Raw genomic sequence first — 17,370 nt, forward strand, 5'->3', positions numbered from 1 at the left:
GGTCGAAGGACCCTTTCACAGGGGTCACCTAAGACCATCCTGCGTATCAGATATTTACATGACGATTCATCACAGTAGCAACATGACAGTTATGAAGTAGCAACAAAAATAATTTTATGGTTGGGTCACAACGTGAGGAACTGCATTTAAAGGGCCAGAAGGTTGAGAACCACTGGTCTAGGAGGAGCCAGGGCCTTTGAAGAGGCCCCGCCTGGGTCGGGGGAGTGGCGTTTCCCTGAGCCTCCTGAGTTACATCTCGATTCCTAGGGATGTTAAATTCCTACCTGATGGATTGCCCTTGGGTAAAACGCATTGGTGCTCATGTCTTTTTTATTTTTTATTTTTTTTCTTTATTGATTAAGGTATCTTAAACACTGCCATTTACGCTGCCTCTGAGGAGAAGAAAAGAGTGAGAGGAAGACAGGTGTGCACTTCGGTCCCCGCATGTGGTGGGCACATGCGAAGGGTTTACCTGGAGAGGCGTGAATGAGGGGAGTGTTTGTAGAAGTGTGCGCAGGTTGGGGAACCCCAAGGATAGCCAGGCACCCAGGGCTGGAAGCTGTCATCTTCAGGAAAGTGACCCACGACAACAGGAGCTGAAGGGACACAAACCGTGGAGAAGCAGGAGGAAAAGGGAAAGAAATGTGTAGTTCTTATAAGGAAGTCGGTGGTCCAAGAAGGAGAAGTTGTGTGGTGTGTGTGTGTGTGTGTGTGTGTGTGTGTGTTTGAGAGTACCCTGGGCATTTCGATGTGCAGCTGGCTCTTATACTTCTTAGGTTCCTCAGGGTGTAACCGTCAGCCAGTTGTCCATTCTTCCCGGCATCATGGCTGTCACAAAGAAGAAAGGGCCTTGTCTGCATCAGCAGGATGCGCACTGGGTGGTTTTGACTGTAGCAGGAATAACACACAGCACTCACCGAAGGCCCTGAGCATGCTAAGCATTTGACATGCATCCTCTCACCACATCTTCCCCGATCACCCCAGCAGGCAGGTCCCATGATTACCCTCGAATGTGGGACTGAGGTAAGTTAGCTAACAAGAGGCACAGAACCCCAGCAGGCAGGTCCCATGATTACCCTTGCCTTCATCATGTTGCTGATGTGGGACTGAGGTAAGTTAGCTAACAAGAGGCACAGCTGAGCTCAGAGCAAGTCTGTCTGACTCCTCAACGTACAGTCATAACCTCTCCCTGCCTCATGGCCTCCGTCCCCCGCACAGGGCGCTCCCCACCCTGTGGTCAGCCCCACGTGTGTTCTGGTCCCACTGCCTGGGGATGGTCTTCCCACTTCCTCTCCGCTTGACCCAATTGAACCCTTTTTAAAATACCCAACTCAGATCTCACTTCCTCTCTGAGACCTCCCACCATTCCAGCCCCGCTCCTCCGCCTCCCACACACCTTTCCTCTCGCAAGCAGTTAACTGTCCACCCGGTGTCACCCAGCTCCTCTGCGTGTGTACGTGTCCTCAGTCTCCAGAAGACTCCAGCTTGATAAGAGCCAGTGTGTTGGAGGATTGGTTTTCTCCTCGGTTAATAAATGCCCCCTGAGAGCCAGAATGGAGGATTTTTTTTAAAAAAGAAAGAGAAGCAGCGAGAGCTGAGCCCAGTAGGAGCTGACAGTGTGGTTGAGTGTGTGGGAGAGAAGATGGGTGCGTACTGCTACCTAACAGCTGGGCGCTGCTCCACGGAGCGGCTTTCCCAGGGTAGATAAGTGTGGCATCAACCAAGCCTTCAGGCCCAATGGGGGTGGGCAGTCGAAGAACCAAAATTGTCCAAGCCTTCCTTCCCACAGGACAGGAGGTGATGCTGGTCCAGTGCCCTCCACGGGGGTCACCCCCAAGGCCCCACAGGACACAGCGACATCTGGGTGGAGCATGGCCAGCCTGTGTTTTGGCAGTTTAGAGGTTTTACAGTTCTTTAGAAAAGTCTCTTGGGGGGGGGGGTCCCTGGAAGTTTGGATAATTGACAAACGTGCTTCACGTTTGGGGGTGACATCAAGAAGAGGCCTAAGCACCATGTCCCCTGACCCCTCCAGATCACCCAAGGTCAGTCGCTTCGGTTGCACTGGGAGGACCTCAGCCTGCCTCCGTGCAGTGTTGCTTCATCTCACTTGTTTTTTCTCTGTTCCTATTTTTCCACCCACTCCTGCGAGCCTCGGCCCAGCTGGAGACGGGAAGGGTAGGGTGGCTTGTGGGGAAGCAGTTGGATGGACGAGTAGCAGATGGCAGGTTCATGGCCCTTCGCTCAGGCCTCTCTTTGCGGTTCAGTCTCTTTGGAAGTTCCTCTCTGCTGGGCCTTGGACCTGCCAGGCAAGCTCCAGATGTCCCAGACACCTTTCCTTCTGTGAGCACTTCACACCCCTCCGACCTCAGGCCTTTGAGCCTGTGGTTCTTGTGGCCAGGAAGCCTCTCTCGCCCTTCTTCATTGCCTTGTTAGACATTAGGGAGCAGTGAGGACTGTGGAGAATTCCACAGTTTACACGTCATCCAAAGAGTTTCTTGGCTCCTGATCCACAAGTTGTGGGGTTGAGTGTCATTTGGAGTGGGTGTGGCTGCTTGCCTCGGTGAAGACTCGGGAAGGAAACAAGTCGGGTGGGTGGCACAGCCTGGGTAGGAACGTAGAGGCAGGGACCAGAGGAGATACTGAGGAGAGAACAGCTGATCCACATGGCAGAAACTCGGGGAGCAGGGGGAGATGAAGCTGAGCAGGCCTGACAGCTGTCTTAGGGCATCTCTTCTACATCTATTCTTGGGCACTGGCCCCGAGGTGGCTCGGGGTCAGTCGTAGAGGTAGACTCGGCTCTAGGCAGGGTGCAGAAGCCAGGGCCGGACGAGAGAAATTTTCATTTCCCATGGGAAAAAAAATGCATGCTTGCCCCAAATTCAAACTGAAGGGTGTAAGGAGAACCCCCTTTGCCCTCCCCTCTCCCCTACCTCCGAGTTTTATCTCTCTTTGAAAGCTTCCAGTCTATCCTTGATTATTGGGAAATGTAGAAGTGATAATATGTGTGGGATAATAAACTAAATGCTGGTTGTGGTCACTTGTGCAAATATTAGCTGTCACGTGACAGTCAGGAAGGTGTAGGGTGGGTTTGGCGGGACTGGGAAGTAGTTTGTGGGTTAGTGAAGGGACTTTCAGAAGTAGATATTGTGGCGTTAGGGAAAGGAGGAGATGGAGAATTTTCCAGGCCTGGCTTTTGTTCGGATTTGTCACATGGGTGTTGATGAGGAGCAGGGTGAGGAGAGGTGAGTGAGACTAGACCAGAGCCTGCTATAGTCAAACCTTACCTCCTGGGCTGGGCTTGGGGTAGAGAGAGAGGTGGGTATGCAAATGAGCAAGAGAGCTATCAGGAAGCAGTGATAGTAATTGGTAGTTATTTATAAAAACACCTTGCTTGACAAAACAAAACGTCAGCAACTCTGTGTGAATTCCCCAAATTAAAAAAATAAATATTTTAACAAATCTGGGAATACTAGAAATACGAGCAACACTGTAGAACTGAACCGGGCGTTGTACATGTCGGATTTGGTTCTGGTTTTGTGTCTGGCTGAGCAGTCTTGGACTGAACCTTAATTTTTTCAGATCTCATTTTCTTATCTGCGTTAGATCAGTGCTTCTCAACCCTGGGTGCAAATTAACATTACTGGGAAACTTAAAAACACACACACAATACCAGAGCCCCAGTCCTGTCCACATGTATCCAAATCTCTGGAGGTGGGGCCTGGGAGTTTTTTAAATGCAGCCGGCATTGAGAACCCCTGGATTCTCTTCATTGCTCAGTTGAGCCCCGCAGTGCTGGGATTCTATGCATTGTACTATCCAATTTTGTTCCTTTCAAATGCTATGCGCAGATGTTGTAAACTTCTTACATAGCAAGAAATCTTACTATTTATGAAAAACTCCCCATAATTCACATTAGGCCACTGAAATAATGCCAACATTCTTTCTCCAATAAGTCAGAATCGCAAACGTAATCATAGAACATTAAATAATTCATTTTGGACCCAGGAGTTTAGCATGGACTTTAATTTCTTATTCCCTCATTTTGGAAAAAGCGACTGCCTGGGGGCCTGAGGCCGCCTCTGTGTGTAAAGGAGAACCCGAAAAGGTCAGAGAGAAGACCTTACTGGAAATGTTTTTGCTAGAAGAACTGCGTGTGCCGTAAGTTCCAGGTTGGGAGGTCCAGCCCGGGGAGGCGTTCTCAGATCTAAATTCTACATGGAGTAGGAGGTGTTTAAAGAGACTCGGTGCTGTTTTATCTTTACCATTGAAGTTTTTGGTTTTGTCTCTTCCTAAATGAGTCATTTTTTTTTTTTAAAGGAACCTGACTTAGAGAGGTGGGGAAACCACTGCCTGAGGTGCTGAGGGAGGGGGCGGGCAGTGCGGCTGACAGGACAGCCGGGGGACTGACTTTACCATTGGGCCGTTCACCCAGGAGGGGTGGAACCAGGGGCCTGTCCGCTGAAGGTGGGTCCAGGGGAGCGGGACACAGCCTGGTGGGGGTAGAAGAGTAGAAGTGGTACTGATGATGTCTACTCATTTACCAGGTATTTTCTGGAGCCCACCCCCCAAACGTGGCCTAGTATCCAGGCTCAATCCACAGGTGCTGAGAGGTTGCGCGCCAAGGGGAAGGGACCGCCTAGTTTTCACTCTGGTCGGGGTGATGGGACACACATCATGGAGGTTAGGTGTGACCACCTTTGCCTGCACTTGCATAGCCGTGACCTGAAGTCATAGCGCCTCATACCAGTGTGAGCGGTCCACACGCAGGATTTCAGAGGAGAAAACGCTGGCAGCGTGAGGACCCTCGTCTGGAGCGGCTGGTGGAGAGTGAGGAGCCCTGTGGGACCCCCGCCCACCACTTCCTCACTCTGTGCTGAGTTCTTCCAGCCCAAAACGGATGGCACACACCTGTGTCACCCCAGGCCCCGATCGCTGCTCACGGCCCCTGGTGCCTGAGGAGCTAAAGGAGGGACAAAGAGTGGGAGGAGCGGCCAGACCCCTCCTGGGAACCCAGAGCAGCTCTCGAGATCTGGCCCAGCGCTTGGGGTGAGGAGCTCCCTGGCACCCGGGAAGCGGTGTGTGCATTTGGAGCGTCGGCCAGGCACGCTCCTTTTATTCCACACAGACCGCCCCCCCCCCCCCCCCCCCCATGCTGGTTTTCGTCTTTTCTGAGTGGAGTGCAACCTCCTGCAGTGGTGCCTGCGTGTTTGCTAAGTTTGTCACAAACTTCCTGTTTGGGTTTGGTCTGAGGCTCGAAGCTCTGTGTGTTTTGAAACCCGGGCATTCACAGAAGTCCAGCGCTTCTCTCTCAGCGGCCATGAGCGGCCCTTTTGTTTCCCTCCCTTCTGCTGGCTTTTGCCATCCTTTGCAGCCCTTCTGGCTGGGAAATGCTCTGTAGCCTCAGTACTTGCTCCTGTTCGTGAGGGTTGAGAGCTTCGAGAGCTGAAAGCTGTAAGGAGGGCGGGAAGCAACACTCATTGAGCCCCTTATATAAAGCCAGGCGCTGTGCTGGATGTTTCTATATATTTCTTGTTTTATTAAGGCCTCACATTAGCACACGCAGAACCAGGCTCGGTGAGGTTAAGTGGCCAAGGTTGGACAGCCACGAGGTCAGGATTTGATCCCAGGCCCGACTCCAGAGCTCCTATTATGTCAGCGATGTCATGAGGCCCACGCGGTGCCTCTGGTGCCATTGGTTGGGGAGATCTTGATTTCTTATTGGATATCTGGGCAGACAACGTCACCTTGACTCCTAGACTCTTACTGCTCCGGTGCTGCCCGTTCTGTCCATGTGGGGTACAATCTGATGGCCCGAGGGCTTTGCTGACTTTCACTTTTCCTGACCATCCTCCGCCTGAGGTTCTGGGAATCCCAGAATTGTCGTGTGGTCCGTGCTGACAATCGAAGTGAGTTAAGGCCAACTCCCAATTCCCCAGAAATGGGGTATCTTTTTTTCTACTTCTGGGTACCCAGCACTGACCATTCTGCTGGTCACCATGACTCCCCACAGCCAGATGTCTGGTTTCAAGCTCTTTCCCTGAGAAGGGCAGAAGCTAGGATCTCTATCTGTGTCCAGGAGAGTGTGTGAAGGGGTAGCTAAGGACGATACCAAGACCTGGAGTGTGTAAGGGCAGGAGGAGGAGGCGAGGGCTAAATCCAGCCACCCCGCCTTGATAGGAGAGCTGGTACAGGGTGCCAGACCCTGGGTGCTCCTACAAAGGAAGAGCAGATATGCTCCCAAAACCTTCGAGAAAAGGGCTAAATCCAGCCACCCCCCCTTGATAGGAGAGCTGGTACAGGGTGCCAGACTCGGGTGCTCCTGCAAAGGAAGAGCAGATATGCTCCCAAAACCTTCGAGAAGGCTGTGTGCCCCTTCCCTTGTTCATCCCAGGTCTCTTATATTTTCTGAAAAACTTCTAGAAGTACGTCAGCTGAACTTTATCAGAGTTGTTTTGTGGATCAAGTAACCTTCCCCCCTGTGTTGAGCAGTGGGCAGTTCCAGGTGTTTCCAACACAGATTATGAATTAGCCTCAAGGGGTGGTAGTCTATATGGAACGTTTGCTAAGAGACGCCCAATGCAGTGAGCACAGGAGAGCGGGGAAGACCTCAGCAAACGGGGGTGACATGCTCAGGGGACTGCAGGAAAGCAGGGCACTCGGACGGGTGCAGCGGCAGGGGCAGGAACGTGCCCCACATGGCGTGCCACCTCCTGCTGTTGTGCATGCGTGTTTGCTAAGTGTGTCACCTTGGGGGGGGGGGGAGGATGCCCAGGAAAGGAGCACATGGGATGGAGTGGAGCGGAGGGTGCTTGTGGGAAATGAGCTTGAAAAGGGATGTATATCGTTTATGACCGATCCCAGGGGATGGCTGCAGAGTGTGAAATGTTCCCGTATTGGGAGCCAGTTTAATAGGATGGGGACAGGTGAAGACAGTGCTGGAGGGGGGTTCATCTGGGTGTGTGCACTGCGAGTGGGGGTGCTGGGAGGTGAGTTAGAAAGCATCTGTCCTGTTGAGTTCTAGGAATGAAATGTTGAGGGCTTGGACCTGGGTGGAGACATGAACATAGAAAGGAAGATAGAGACGGAAGGTTTCAGATTCCAGCTCTGTGACTTGCTACCCGTGTGACCTTGAGCAGGCTTCTGAATCTCTTGAATCTCAGCTCATCATCTATAAACAGGATTGTTGTCTGAGGATTTTAACTTGTGTTGCACCCTGCACACAGTAGGTGCTCAACCAAATCGGGGTCCTCTCGTACTGTAAGAGGCACAGTTTCTGATTGAGTGGGAGGCATGGGAGGAGTGGAGAGCAAGGCCTCAAAAGGCTCAAAGCATTGGGCCTGGGAGCTGGGAGAAGCACGCAGCTTTGACGGAAATGGGTGGAGCTATTTGGGGCCCCCGAATTCAGTCTTAGGAGGTCTCTCCTCCTAAATCAAGGCTGGCAAGGGCCTGTCCCTGAAGCCCCACAGTCATAGGAAACCATGGCTTCTAGTGTCAGCTGGGCCCTCAGCGGTGCTGGCCGGCAGCCAGCTCTCTCTCCAATCAGGGCATCAGGGTCGGCACTGGGTGAGGCGAGTGAGGCACTCGGGGCACAGAAGTTAAGGAGATGCTCAGTTTCAGGGCCAACCTGCACTCGCACGGTTCTCCCACAGCAGGGAGCCCACTTGGGTCCCTGCCTCCCCTCCTGGGTGGTTATTGGCATCTGGGCTCCTCCCAACCTGGTTCCCTTCCACTCAGAGAAGGACATGTTCCCTCCCCGACCCGAGAACCTTCTTCCAGGACATGGGTCCCTCTGTCTCCTGTAGCTCCTGGGACTGCGCCCCCTCCCGTCATTCAGCACCAAACTCTTTCCTCGAACTTTCCAGTCCCCTCTACTTCGCATTTCCTTTTTCCCTCCCCTCCCAGACGGAAAAAGTCTGGGGAGCCTCTGTCCTCAGGCTCTGCTCCTTCGCTGCCACGGCCCACTCAGGCTGGCTTCTGCCCACGGGTTGGGGGTGGGGGGGTGCCTGGCACAGGGGAGGGACCTGGTGGATTTCGGCAGAGGGCTCCCGCCTCCCGCAGGAACTGCCCTCTCTGAGGTCACCTGTGGCTTCCATGTTGCCACACCCAACGGACACTTCAGTCCTTATCTTTCTGGACTCTTTGCTGCTTTTGACACTGTGGACAACTTCCTCCTTTTGGTAACTCTCTTCTCTCTTGTTTTCTTTCATTCCACAACTCAATCTTTCAACAACTGTTTCTTGAGCAACTACTATGTGCTGGGCTCAGGGACATGCCATAAGACGATGTCCTTACTCTCAGAGTGTTTGGTCTAGTGTGAGAGGAGAGGGATAAAAGTAGGAACAAATGGCAGGTAGTGATCAAGCTACACAGAAAACGTTCACATGGCGGGGGATGGAAAGAGGGTAGTGGTGGTGGTGGAGGGCCTCCCTGAGAAAGTGAAATTTGAGCAGAAACCTGGAGGGAGTAAAGGACACTTAGTGGACGAGTGTTCGAGGCAGAGGGAAAAGCCGTGCAAAGGCCCTGAGGCAGGAGCCTGCTGGGGATGTTTGAGGAAGCCATTGTGGCTGGAGAACATTGAGGAAGAGCAGATGAGGAGGAGAAGAGGTCCGGGAAGAGGCTGGGCCAGGACATGTGGGCCTTGTAGGTTACTTCAAGGACGTTGTCTTTTACTTTGAGGGAAATGAAACATATAGGAGTGTTTTGAATATAAGAGTGATTTTTAAATGGTCACTGAGGCAGCTGCGGGGAGCATTGTATAATAGTTTGCTAGGGCTGCAATAACAAAGTACCACCAACAGGACAGCTTAAAATAGAAATTTATTGTCTTATAGGTCTGGAGGTTAGAAACCTGAGGTCAAAGTGTTGGCAGGGCCACGCGCTCTCTCTCAAGGTGCTAGGGAAGGACCCGGCCCACGCTTCTCCCCTCACTTCTGGTAGCTCGTTGGCTTGTGGCAGCAGAATGCCAGTCTTCACATGATGCTCTGTGTGGATTGGGTGCTGGTGTCCACATTTCTCCTTTTTACGAGGACACCAGTTATGCTGGAGTAGGGACCCCCCCATTCCAGTATGATGACCGCATCTTAACAGCTGATTACATCGGCAATGACCCCACTTCCACATAAGGTCATATTCTGAGGGACGGGGGTTAGGACTTCAACATAGGGATTTGGGGGAGGCACAGTTCGACCTATGACACAATTCAGCTCACATCATGTCGATTGTAGAAAGGCGAGGGTGGGCACAGGGAGACCCGCTAGGAGGTGACTGCAATGACCTAGGGAGAGAAGCAGCTGGCTTGGACCAAAGCGGTAGCAGTGGAGGTGGTGAGATGTGGTGAGAGTCTGGATCTGTTTGGAAGATAAAGCCGACATCATTTGCTGATGGGTTGAACGTGGAGTGTAGGGGAAAGAGGAGAGTCACAATGGCTTGGGTTTGGGGCATGAGTAGCTACAAGCACGGAGTTGGGTGTCTTTCTCTCCTAAATCCTCTCCTCCCTCAGGGACCCACCTCCGCAGCCTCTGCAGGGTCCTCTTTCTGGGCAGGTCCATCAACCGTTGGGTGTTCCGGGCTCAGTCCTTGGCTGCTTCTAGTCTCCCTGATGAGAGAGACGATCTGTTCCCATGTTGAAGCCATGTATCCTGAATGTACTGTTTGGGTCACTCCCACAGGCCCTGGCTCCGGAGGATGCTGAAGGAGGAAGACACGAAAGCAGGACGACCCTGAAAGATTGAGCCTCTTAATCCCGAAACAGGTAGCGTCTCTGGAAATTCTCGGTGTCTGAATGGTTTGTGACGGGGCCATAAGATCGTTTCTTTGACGCCTGTGGTGTGGGAAATGCCCCACGAAGGAGAGGAGGGCTGCTCTGGGCCTGGACAGCCATCGATTCCTGGAAAAGTTTGGGAAATGGCCAGTGATTGTGGAATCACGTATTGGGATTCAGTGTCACTTGGAATGGGGCTGAGGGCACCCTGTCTTGTCTCTCTGGACTTTGCAGAGCTGTTGTGAATAGTGAAGGATGTTCCTGAAGGCGAACTCTGGATGATTGGGAGGGAATTAGACATCTTTGGAGAATGGTAGACCCGAAGGCCGCTCTGAGACACTCCGCCGAGCCTGGCAGAGGCAGATTCCTGGACCAAGCAGCCTTTGAACTAGCCCCAGGGGCATTTCTAGTGTTTTTATCAGCTCTGGCCCCGTGTCTTCTTCCAGGCTCAGTTAGTCTGTCTAGAAAATAGACACAGAGCTGGGATTCCTCTGCCAGGTTCCACACAGAAGCTGTCTGAAGGAGCAATACATTTGCGTGTAAACAGATTTTTTTTTTTTCTTTTGCGGTTAAAACCCTGGTCTAGCAAGAGATGGTTGCTTTCCACAAATTCTCAGTGATGGTGGAGAAGGAGGGTGGTGACTGATGTCTCCATCTGATTCTTTTGGTGCGTGTGGGGTTTTTTCTCGGCAAGTGCCACACTTTTCTTCTCTGTTCTGTGAATTGATTGCTCCTGTTTCTTTTTTTGTTGTGGCTTATTTTGATTTAACTTCTAAGCCATGTGTCTTGGGGTTCCAGTTGGAAACAGATGATTCACTCAAGCGGAGAACCCCCAGAGACTCTACTGATGGGCCTGTTTATAGTGGCTGAGGCAGGGGTAGGAGAAACCAGCACCGGGCTATGGAAACTTCTCAGGGCCGGCGATGTCAGGGCGCTGTTCCCTTGCCCAGGCCTGAAAAGAAGAGGGTGGGGTTGGCTGCTGGAACTGGAAAGGGAAGCCCTATGGAAAGGCTGTCTCTGGTAGAAGGATGAAGTCAACCTACACCAACATGGCAGGAAAGAGCCACAAGAATGAATATCCTCATTGAACACCCCTCAGTTCTCCTGTCTCCTGCTGGTGCCCCCAGTTAGGCACACCAGTCAGAAGCCTGAAGGCAGGGGGTCATGTTGATGCTGTCCATAGAGGTCAGAACCTCTGGGGGGCGCAGAGCTGAGGGGAGAAGGGTGGAGGGATGAATATGGAGTTGCAATTGGAAAACATTTGACCCAGCAAGAGCTGCAGACTCCTTGGATTATGTTATAAAGGATACTAGAGGCCCAGTGCACGAAATTCTTGCACAGGCAGCGGTGTGTGTCCCTCAGCCCTGCCTGCACCGTCTCCAATCAGGGATCCCTCAAGGGATGTCTGACTGCCCGTTTAGGCCCAACCCCACCTAAACAGGCCTAAACGGGCAGTTGGACATCCCTCTCACAATCCAGGACTGCTGGCTCCCAACCGCTCACCTGCCTGCCGGCCTGATTGCCCCTAACCATTCCCCTGCCAGCCTGATCGATGCCTAACTGCTCCCCTGCCAGCCCGATTGCCCCTAACTACCCTCCCCTGTTAGCCTGGTTGCCCCTAACTGCCCTCCCCTGCTGGCCCGATTGCCCCTAACTTCCCTCCCTTTCAGGCCTGGTCCCCCCCAACCGCCCTCCCCTGCAGGCCTGGTCCCTCCCAACTGCCCTCCCTGCTGGCCTGATCGCCCACAACTGCCCTCCCATGCCGGCCATCTTTGACCACATGGGGGTGGCCATCTTGTGTGTTGGAGTGGTGGTCAATTTGCATATCACCTCTTTATTATATAGGATTTCTACTATGGAATCAAAACTGTTGGCTGTGAGGGCCAGAAGGAACAACAGAAATCCTCTAGTCAAATTTAGACCTTTTTATAGTTGAAAAGGCGACTTGCCCAAGGCCATTCATTAGTTCATGAAAGTGTTTCTTGAAAGCCCATTGCGTTTTCTTGAGAACAAAGTGAGGAACAGTGTAAAGCAAAATCTGAGGTAGTGCTTGGAAGAAGCTGTACATGTATACTTATTTCTCACTTGTCAGTTTGGATTCTTTGGGGTTGTGACTGTCAAAAAACCAAACTCAGAGGGCCTCCCCCAGCACAGGGGCTAATGAATCCGCTCATGGGATGGACTGCAGGGCAGGTGAGAAACAGCAGCTCAGCAAGCCATCGGCTGTCCAGTTTCTCTCCACCTCTCTGCTCACTCTACAAGGGGGGGGTCAGTTCATTCTCAGGTTGGCTTCTCTCAAGGGGGCAGATGGCTGTGCAAGTTCTTGGGCTCTTTCTTGCACATCCCAGTGGCCAGAAGTAAAGAAACATCACTTCTAGTAACTCTTAAAAAAGACGGAGAAAGTGTCTTTTCCAGAAATCCCTCCCCAGCAAACCAACCCTGGCATTTCATTGGCCTGAATTGAGCCATGTGCTTATTCCTTAGCCAATCCCAATGGCCAGGCAAATGCCCTCTGTTGATTGGTGGGGATGGGAGATTTTTTTTTCCTTCTGATTGGCCTATTCTTCTCCTGAGGGGAGTGTGTCAGCTTTCTCCAAAGCACCAGGACTGGGGGAGGTAGGGCCACAAATAAACAGAGCTCTGGGTACTGTTCGGGGAGGAAAATGGGTCCTGGGAGAGTGGCAGCTGACATCCACTATATTGTATCATCTGTAGCAATACTACTAATTTGGGTTCAGTGTTGGGGGTAGTAGTGAGAAGAAACCTGCTCTTAACTAGTAAAAGTCTGAATTTTAAAGTGTTTTAACCCAGTGTAGTTTCAGACGGAATCTTCCCAAACAGTTCCTGTTGGGATGCTTGCAATTAGCTTCTGCTTTTCAGTATGTCTTAAAACCTAGGACCTTCTAGGAGATTAAGTATGCCCTCTGCATTTCTGTTTTATTTCTAATTTGCTCATTCAACCTTTTTATAGCCAGAGTAAACACTGACCTCAAGTTTTGGGTCAGAGGAGATTAAATTACAGTCATGGTTCCTCATTTATAACCTCATCTATAAAGTGGGAATAAGAATAGCACCTACTTTATAGACTTGTTGTAAGGATTAACTGAGGTTATTTAAGTAATGTGCCCAGTGGCCCAGTGGCTGGCCCAATAAATGTTACCTTTATTAGCGTCATATATCTCAAAATATTGTCACAGGTATATGTTTAGTGCATATTTAATCTGGGAAATTAACTCTCTTCACAACAGATATAGTATCTGTTACTGATTAACTCTGTTAGAGACGAAGTAAATAAAGGTGTTAAAAAATTTAGTGTTTATGGATTTCTTTTTTAACTGAAGTGTTTTTTTTTTTAATTTATTTTGGGGAAAACCTAAATAAAGAAAATTTTAGGTAGCGTACAGTTAAAGGTAGGTATGGAATCCCTGGGAAAATGGGGATTTTTAATTTTACTCTAAAATATTAATGTATTCTTAGTTGAGAAATCTTTTAAATAGTTGATGGCCTGTCATGCCCTATCCCCACTGGTTTTTTTTTTCTTTTTAAATATGTTTTATTGATTTTACAGAGAGGAAGGGAGAGGGATAGAGAGTTAGAAACATCAATGAGAGAAACATTGATCAGCTGCCTCCTGCACTGGGGATCGAGCCTGCAACCAAGATACATGCCCTTGACCAGAATCGAACCCGGGACCCTTCAGTCCGTGGGCCGCCACTCTATCTACTGAGCCAAAAGAGTTAGGACCCAGCTGATATTCTTGCCTTTGTTCTCAGTTTGGAGACCTGGGGGCGCATATGACCCTCCCTGGCTTTGGCTTCTTCAGGCAGCCACATAGTTGGGCTGTTCTGAGTGGATGGGTTTGAGGATCACCTGGATTGGGTGAGACGCTGCTGAAGCCAGAAGCTAGTCTTGGGCATTTATTTCATTGGAATTTCAGTGGACAAAATATTGTAACTCATTCTCTAGAGCAGTGGTTCTCAACCTTCCTAATGCCGCGACCCTTTAATACAGTTCCTCATGTTGTGGTGACCCCCAACCATAAAATTATTTTCGTTGCTACTTCATAACTGTAATTTTGCTACTGTTGTGAATCGTAATGTAAATATCTGATATGCAGAATGTATTTAGGCGACCCCTGTGAAAGGGTCGTTCGACCCCCAAAGGGATCGCGACCCACAGGTTGAGAACTGCTGCTCTAGAGCCTTTGGTGCCATAAACCTCTCAGAATCCCAGGATGGTCTTGATTTGGGGTTCCCAGATTAGTGATGGGGAGAGCACAAGTTGTTACAGAACCCCCTAACTCTATCAGCTGTGTTCCCAAACCAGGCGGAGATGGCTTTGTGGGCCGGGGTGGACAGGGTGTGACGAGGGGCCTGTGGGTAGAGGGAAAAGTTCTAGAGCAACCAGGAACTTACAGACCAAAGATTTCTAGACCATAGAATTTTTCACCCCCCTCTCCCCTGAGTAATGATTAAAATTAGAGTTAAATTTTCTATAGGTTGTTTGTTGCCCCCAGGGCTGGTCACCATTGTGGTAACTAGATGGCTCAGAGGGTGCTGTAGACAAATGGTTCTCCCACATAGATCGCCTGGGCCAGTGGTCAGCAAACTGCAGCTCGCGAGCCACATGCGGCTCTTTGGCCCCTTGAGTGTGGCTCTTCCACAAAATACTGACTTCTGCGCATGGGCCACGAAGTTTCAATCGCACTGTACTTGCACGCCTGCAGGCGGTATTTTGTGGAAGAGCCACACTCAAGGTGCTAAAGAGCCGCATGTGGCTCTCGAGCCGCAGTTTGCCGACCACTGGCCTGGGCCAAGAAACTACCAAAATGAAAAAAATTTGGAAGATTGGCTTGGGGCTACCAATTTTCTGTTTTTCCAAGGAGTGATGTTTTTGCAAACCTAGCATCCGTCACCACAATTTCATAACAGAAAGGACTATCTTGATGCTAAAATAGAAAAAAAAGGAGAAATTTAAGACTAAAACATGAATCTTTACATTGACAACAATCAGCTTTAGGAAGAATTTGCCACCTTGTTCTTACTTTTCTGACAACACCCGTGGAAACTACATCCACGGTGGGTGCTGGCCTGCCATCTATCCGTAGCAAGTACTGGGAGGTCAGGGGTTATCTACGTAATGTGCAACTGTCGGGGGGAATCATACTTTTTTTTAAGCCTCTCTTGGAGCCCAGGAACCCCCTAAAGTCACGTCTTTATTTGATTTAAAGGGATGGGGGAAATTCACTTGAACACAAGTCTTGATAAATCTAACTCACTTTATAAGGGAGGAACTGTTTACTTTCAGTCATTAACTTAGAATTGTTAGTTTAATTTTCCACCAGTAGGAAGAAAATCTTGCAGTACTTAAATTGTTCAAATTTAAACGTGTGTCAACAGCTTTTCTTTTTCTTTTTTTTTTCACATTTTAACCCTAAAAACCAAAGTATCTGTTCAGTTTGATTTGGCCTGCAGTTGTGTGGTATGCCTCTGTGCGTGGGAAAGTACAGGTGCATTCGCCAGACCCACCACTTTCCCCCCACCTGTGCTCGTACGTACACACGTACACACACACACACACACACACACACACACACACACACACACACGAGATTAATCTGGTCTAAAAAGTCCCAGAGAGACAAGGGTGTTTTTGAGAAAAGCAGTGTGTACATCAGTCAGTTCCTGGTAAGTGTTGGTATTGTAGCAACAACTGCATTTTGGAACTGACCAAAAAAAATGACTTTTAAAGATGCCTTTTGGAGTCATTAAAAAAACCCCAAACAGCCAGAGCGCTAATAAAAATGTTCCTCATTCTGCTTCACTTCCCGTGCCTGCTTGGCTTTGCCACAAACATGTTGTGCCTTCCAGCCAGGGATTAAGCTTCTGTGTGAGGCCGTGACTGTGTGAAAGCAGCTTCCCTGCCCTGGTGGAGGGCGGAAGAGGCTGCTTTGTGCCTGGGTGGCATTCGTGGATGGAATCGTGGGATCCTTGGGCCTAGGAGGGTTTTGAGGCCCCTGCCTTCCTGCCAGGCTATCCTAATGCTCACCACCTCCACTGTCCTAATCCTGAGTTTCCATTGAGCTCTAACGTTTAAGGGGTTCTCTGTGAACAAGGACACGAGCTAGGACATGTCTTTCTCCAGGAAAAGCAGACTGGTCTGTGGCCCACTCACATCCGCAGGCATGGCCCGGTCACCGCTTCATTCTCGGGCACGTGTCCTGTTTATCGTCTCGCATCTGCTCATTTGGCACTTGCGTGTTCTAGCGGACACTCCGTCTCAATGTTTGGAGGCTCCTTACCACTTGCTTCTCCTACAGTGTATCTCGCCCTACAGCGGGCTACGTGGTCGGCAGAGTGCTAGCTCAGCATTCTTGTGGACAGACATTCCCACAACCCTCTTGTCGTAGCGCAGGCTGCCTTAACCAACACCAGAGACCGGGTGGCTTAGACAATATACATTTATTGCTCGCAGTTCTGGCGGCTGGGAAGTCTAAGATCACTGTGCTGGCAAGGTAGGTTTCATTGGGACCTCGTCTCTTGGCTTGTAGTGGCCATCGCCTTGCTGTGTGCTCACATCCCCGCTCCTTGGTCCACTCTGGAGAGAGCTCTGGTGCCTCTTCCTCTTCTAATCCCATTAAGGGGGCTCCACCCTTGTTACTCCTCTTAACCTAATTAACTCCCAAAGGGAGTTTAGGTTAGGACCTCAACCTATGAATTTGGGGGAGTGGGTGACACCAACATTCAGTCTATAACATTCTGCGTATTTACTTGTGGCTCCTTGAAGTGCTCCCAATGCCGTCAGTCCCGGAGCCCTGCAGTAGGTAGAGAAAGCCTTGGGGTTGCAAGCTTTTCTGGCTGTGGGAAGGGTGTAGTGTCCTGCACCTGGAGAAGATGGCTCAGTGGACCAAAAGTCGGAAGGCCTTTGCCACAGAAACAAAAGGTGACCTGCGGTGGACGGATGACCTGCTTGTCTTTGCAGAGCTTAGGCTTCCTAGTTCCGACCAGTGATGAGTTGTGGTTGCTAATCTTGGTCAGCCTCAGCGAAGCTTGGGTGGTTCAGTGCTCACTATTCCCTGACCACCCCTATAGGCTCCTTTCCGGGCCTCTGAAAAGGAGGCTCTCAGAACCAAAGCCTGGGAAAATAGTTTAGTTTTCAGCATTTTATTATCTTGGACATTTACTCCCTTTTCATGAGGGAAAGAAAGGCATTAAATTATAATAAAACTGTCCCCTGTTCCATTAGAGATCAATATCTTACAGTGTCATTTTACAAACATAGAATGGATTCTGTGTGAACATATACAAACATGGTAATGTCCACATGGACACACACCCATACACACACGCCTGTGCCAGGTGGAATATTTTAAATTATTAAAAAGCCCTTTGAAAATCATTTTAAACTTTCAAGGAACAGACCATTCCTGTTATATAAGCCATTCCAGGATTTATAAAAATGATGGAAAACTTCCAGCTCCTCTGTCAAGCACACATGACCCTGATAACAAATTTGGCAAGTCCCTAAGGGGAGGCTTTATAGCAATCTTGCTTAGGAATGTAAAAATTTTAGATAAAATTCTAGTGAGTAGATTTCAACAATAGAGTATG

General features: G+C 50.1%; 1 protein-coding gene across 1 annotated transcript in view; it reads left to right on the plus strand.

The window, feature by feature from the left end:
• The window catches only part of TRERF1 (transcriptional regulating factor 1), a 212,641-nt gene that overhangs the window by 74,566 nt on the left and 120,705 nt on the right, over positions 1–17,370 (plus strand). The window contains exon 3 of the mRNA XM_014532964.1: positions 9,669–9,751. The gene's annotated coding sequence lies outside the window, so the exon portion shown is untranslated. The remainder of the gene's footprint in view (positions 1–9,668; positions 9,752–17,370) is intronic.

The sequence above is a fragment of the Myotis brandtii genome, unplaced genomic scaffold (genome assembly GCF_000412655.1).
Source record: "Myotis brandtii unplaced genomic scaffold, ASM41265v1 scaffold929, whole genome shotgun sequence".
Classification (NCBI taxonomy): domain Eukaryota; kingdom Metazoa; phylum Chordata; class Mammalia; order Chiroptera; family Vespertilionidae; genus Myotis; species Myotis brandtii.